This window comes from Stigmatopora argus, chromosome 20, assembly GCF_051989625.1.
Source record: "Stigmatopora argus isolate UIUO_Sarg chromosome 20, RoL_Sarg_1.0, whole genome shotgun sequence".
NCBI classification, from domain to species: domain Eukaryota; kingdom Metazoa; phylum Chordata; class Actinopteri; order Syngnathiformes; family Syngnathidae; genus Stigmatopora; species Stigmatopora argus.
Window position 1 is genome coordinate 6432621 of NC_135406.1, and position 5123 is coordinate 6437743.

Here is a 5123-nt window from a genome sequence, read left to right on the forward strand (position 1 = left end):
ATCCCAGCTGACTTTGGGCCAGAGGCGGAGGGGGGGGGGCACCCTGAATTGTTGGCCAGCCAATCGCAGGGCACAACAAGACAGACAACCATTCACACTCATACCTAGGAGCAATTTAGTGTCGAATCAGCCTACCATGTCTTTACAATGTGGGAGGAAGCCGGAGTACCTGGAGAAAACCCACACGCGTCAAATTAAAAAGGTAATTTTTTGGGAAAAAAAAGCCTTTCTATAAATGGTCATTTTTTAAAGAAACTGATACTTTACTATACATGGTCTTTTATTATTAAAAAAAGCCTTACTATGCAAGTCTTTGGAGTGTGGGAGGAAACCGGAGTACCTGGAGGAAACCCACACAGGCGTGGGAAGAACATGCAAACTCCACCCAGGTGGACTTGACCTGGATTTGAACCTAGGACCCGAGAGCTGTGAGGCCGAAATGCTAACCACTCGCTCCTCTGGGCCGGTTTTCACATTTTTATGAATTTATAATTTTAAAAAAATCTCCAGTGCTGAGTCCTAGTAGCAAGCGGAAGACATGGGAGTTGCTTCCGCTTGAAAAAAATATTTTAAAAATAAACATTTACCCCAGAAAAAATCCGCGATGTAGTGAAATGCTGAGGGATTACTGTACTTGAAAATACTCACCAAACACTTTATTCATGAAACAAAAAAAACAATAAACAAATAAAACATAAATAAAATAAATAAAATAATAATAAAAAAAATAAATGAAACATGACACATATCACATATCTGTACTTGAATATGCAATTGCAGCGCACAAAAATAGCACTTCTACAATTACCATTAAGCCTTAATGATGAAGGGAATATTTAGACATAAAAATGGACCCACCTTCTAGTCTGTGAAGGACAACTTTTGCATGGATTATTTTGCAAAATGTCGAGTTTTCCTCGTGGAATTTTGCTGCTCTTTTCCCACACGTAAATTCTGATGGAGACGCCATTGATAGCTGCTAACTAGGCTAAGTTAAAGAGGGCGCAAAGCTTCAAAGTTCTTCGACGACTTGAAGAGTTGATCCTGTGATATATGCTAACAGGCTGAGCTAAAGTAGGCCGCAAAGCTTCAACGAGGTCTTGAAAATGATTTTGGCTGATATTTAAGGTCATAAAGTAGCTTATGCCAGACACGTCGGGGACCCGTAGGTTAAGCTAGGTGGCGAAAACTGCGCATGCGTGGTGGCAGCGTCACTTCCTTCGATTTATAAATGTAAGAGAGTCGGAAATAGGAAATAATTAATCTTCAAATGTTCTGACGTGTGGTTTGAGCAATAAATGTTTGCGCAGGTTTTAATTAAATTGAAAATTAAATCAAACATAAATAACTTGAAGATTGCGTCTCAAAAGGAGGCGTCGCAAAACGCGCATGCGCAGAGAAAAATCGTCCTTGGTCATGATGCTGTTCTGTTTTGACGATTAGCATCACGGGAGAGGTAGTTCTTCATTGAAACGGTTTGAACTCGCAGGAATCAGTCTCTTATTTAGGTAACGCTCTCTCGTGGTCAGGAGAAAATTTGTTTAATTTTAATTTCATTATTCGTGGACATTGTACACAATAATTAAGACACTGTCAATCACAAGTTATCGAAGAAGCGCAGAAATTATATCAGAAAATTTGCAAATGTCTTAAAACCAAAAGGAAAAGTTTGTTTTTTCTTATATTAACATTATTCCCTCAATCTGGACCAACCACTAGATGTAAATTATAGTTCTTGATTTTCCCATTTTTAACGAATATTTGCAATTTTTTCATCCTTATTTTTTCTTTTTGTGTTTTAGTTCAATGAGTATTTAGTAAAATGTAAAAATAACTATATAAAAATATTTTCTGTTTTCCACTTTAATTTTGAACATAAAAACATATTTCGTTTCCTTTTGAAATTAAATGATTAAAAGACATCTTCCCTCAGTAAGAAAAAAAGCTAAAATAAACATAGTTTTAGATCTATAAAAAATGTAAAATGCAAGGCTTGTCATTCAGTTCTTTGTTCATTTGGAATTAATAGGTAATGAAGCTATAATTTAAATTGTGCCATACTGTTTGGACCGAGTGCACTTTCCCCCAGTCTTCCTGTCGGGGCCAGTCAATTGTCTTCATAACTATGGACTGAACAGGACAACAAGTTCCAGGCCAGACGGATGATCTACAAGGACTCTTAAACTGCTTTGTCTCGGAATCCTGCAGATGGCGATAAATCGAAACAAACTTCCGAGAATACTCGCATTATTGTTCAAATATACTGTTGCTCTGTTTACCTTATAAATAAATTATTATGCTTATTGGTGCAAATTCTAATGCCGTTGTTTTGATTTACGATCCGCTCGGGTCACTTTTTATGCTTATTGTGCAAATTCTTACGCAGGTGTTCCGATAAAAACAGATTGTTGTGACAGTTGTTTTTATAACCTTTATCATGTTATTCGGTTAAGCTTATACAATTGTTCAAAACAGTTGAGACAGTTGTTTTTGCTTATGCTATGTTTAAATCAGATTACCTTTGAATGTTTTGGTAATGTGCCGCTAAATGGACCGAAGAGTATGCCACTCGTCAGAATGCCTTGTGGACTGAGACGACGTCACAAGGCAACTCCTTGCAAGTTGTAAGCAGATATGTTGAAAGATGTTTTTCCTATTTTAATTAAATATTACTAATAATGATTTAAAAGGTTTTAATCATTATTCCAACAGTTTGCAAATCAATTGAATGATGCCATAAAAAAGAAAACTGTGCAATCGTCATTAGGTCGCTTCTTTTGGCCAGTTTCTAATACATAAATCTCTCTCTCTCTCTACAGTACTGTACATATTCTCTCCATTTTATTATTTTTTTTCAGTACAAACCAATGCGTGTTACTTACTTAATTAGGGAGGGAGGGAGGGAGGGAGGGATATGCAAAGAGGGTGAGGGAGGGAGAGATGGAGAGAGGGAGAGCAAGAGAGCGAGAGAGAGAGAGATTAAATCGGATTTAAAGAACTGGATATAAAGCCTTAAATATTTTTCATAGATCTAAAACAATGTTTATTTGAGCTTTTATTCTTAATAAGGGAAGAATCATTTGTTGAAAATATTTCTATATAGTTATTTTTACATTTTACAAAATACTTATTTAACTAAAACATAAAAAGAACAAAATTGGAGGGAAAATTGCAAATATTCGTTAAAAATGGGAAAATCAAGACATAATTTACATCTAGTGGTTGGTCCGGATTAAGGGAATAATGTAAATAAAAGAAAAAACAAACTTTTCCTTTTGGATTTAAGACACTGTAATATATTGATAAAGATAGTTGCCTCGGGTTATGGAAGTGTGTTTAACCACGCCACCTGGAGCCGTGGGGTAGCACAGCGTAACCCGGACGTAGTAGTGTTGTGTGTCCGGTTTTTGTGTGTGTGTGTTGTTGGAGAGTGGCAATAAAGAGCGACACGTGTGTTACCCTGGCTCCGCTGTCTATTGCTGTTATGGATATATTAACAGTTATATAAACTGCAAAGTTATTACAGTGGCGACGAGGATGGGATCCCTTTCCAGGCGGTAGGGATTAAAAGTTTCGGACGAGGAAATTAAGGCGTTACAAGGAGGTAACGTGACTTTGCAAACTAGCATTAGCAAGAGTTGCTAAGCTAACGGCGGCGCTGCATCATGGCCAGATTCTTTGGAAATCTCGGCGAATACGAAGAAGTTAAAGATTTTGAATCTTACTTGGAACGTTTTGAGCAATGGATGATCATCAACGAAGTGGAGGAAGGTAAAAAAAACAACGTGTTCCTGTCTATAATAGGTGCAGAGGCCTACGGACTGTTGAAGGGCCTTTGCATACCAGAGAAGCCTAGTAGCCTCTCATATGAGGTGCTAAGTGGAAGATTAGCATCTCATTACAACCCGAAACCGCTGGTGATCGCGGAGCGATTCAAGTTTCAAAAGAGGAATCAGAGAGAGAACGAGTCTGTGTCGGATTATATTGTGGCGTTGAAGCAGCTATCCAGCCACTGCAAATTTGGTCTCCATTTGGACGAAGCAATGAGAGACAGATTTGTTTGTGGATTGAGAGTGGAAGCTATTCAGAGAAGATTACTCACGGAGCAAGATCTAACATTTAAAAAAACATGCGAACTGTCGTTATCCATGGAAATGGCATCAAAGAATACGTTGGAGTTCGCTAGCAAAATGGAAGAACCTGCCACATTAAATAAGATTGACCAGGAAAAGACAAGCAAAAGTGCGTGGAAATACCAACCAGCCACCAGCGATTGGAAAAGTAAAACCACAAGTGGAAAATTCAGACCACAGAGAAGAGAAAATCACCAACCCTGTTACAGATGTGGACTAAGCAACCACGCCGCTCAGGAATGCAGGTATAAAGGAGAGACATGTTACAAGTGTTCAAAAGGAGGACACATAGCAAGGATGTGTAAAACGAAAAGTTGGCAAGGACACACACAGTATGTAAAAGGAAATCAAAATGAGACAACAGGAAGTGCGGATGATGAACGGTGGGAGTCATATCGCTTGAATGCCGTGTATCCCACAAATGCTGTCGGGAATTGGAAGAAGGAAATGACAGTACAGGTCATATTAGAAGGAACTCCTCTAGAGATGCAACTGGACACAGGGGCGGCTGTAACACTTGTTTCGGAAATAGTGTATAAGAAGCACCTCTCTCATCTGCCTTTGGAAGTAAGTAAAGTGCAGCTGTCAACTTTTTCCGGAGAGAACATTCCTTTGATGGGACAAGTGACGGCCAAGGTAAAATATGGGACCCAGGGTGGGGAGCTACCATTAGTGATCGTAAATGGTGACAGACCAGCCCTACTTGGCCGTAACTGGCTCAAAAACTTCAAACTGGACTGGGCACGCATCTTCTCAGTTATACCAGCAAGGGGCGGTAACGACGCATATGTGGATACAGTGTTGCAGAGACACAAAGCAGTGTTTGCTGAGGAGTTGGGCACTATTCGGAATTTTAAGGCCAACATTACAGTAAAGCCAAATACCAAACCGATCTTCAGGAAGGCCAGACCAGTGCCATATGCATTAAAGAATGCAGTTGAGACTGAGTTAAATCGCCTAGAGAAAGCTGGCATTATCTCAAAGAAAGAA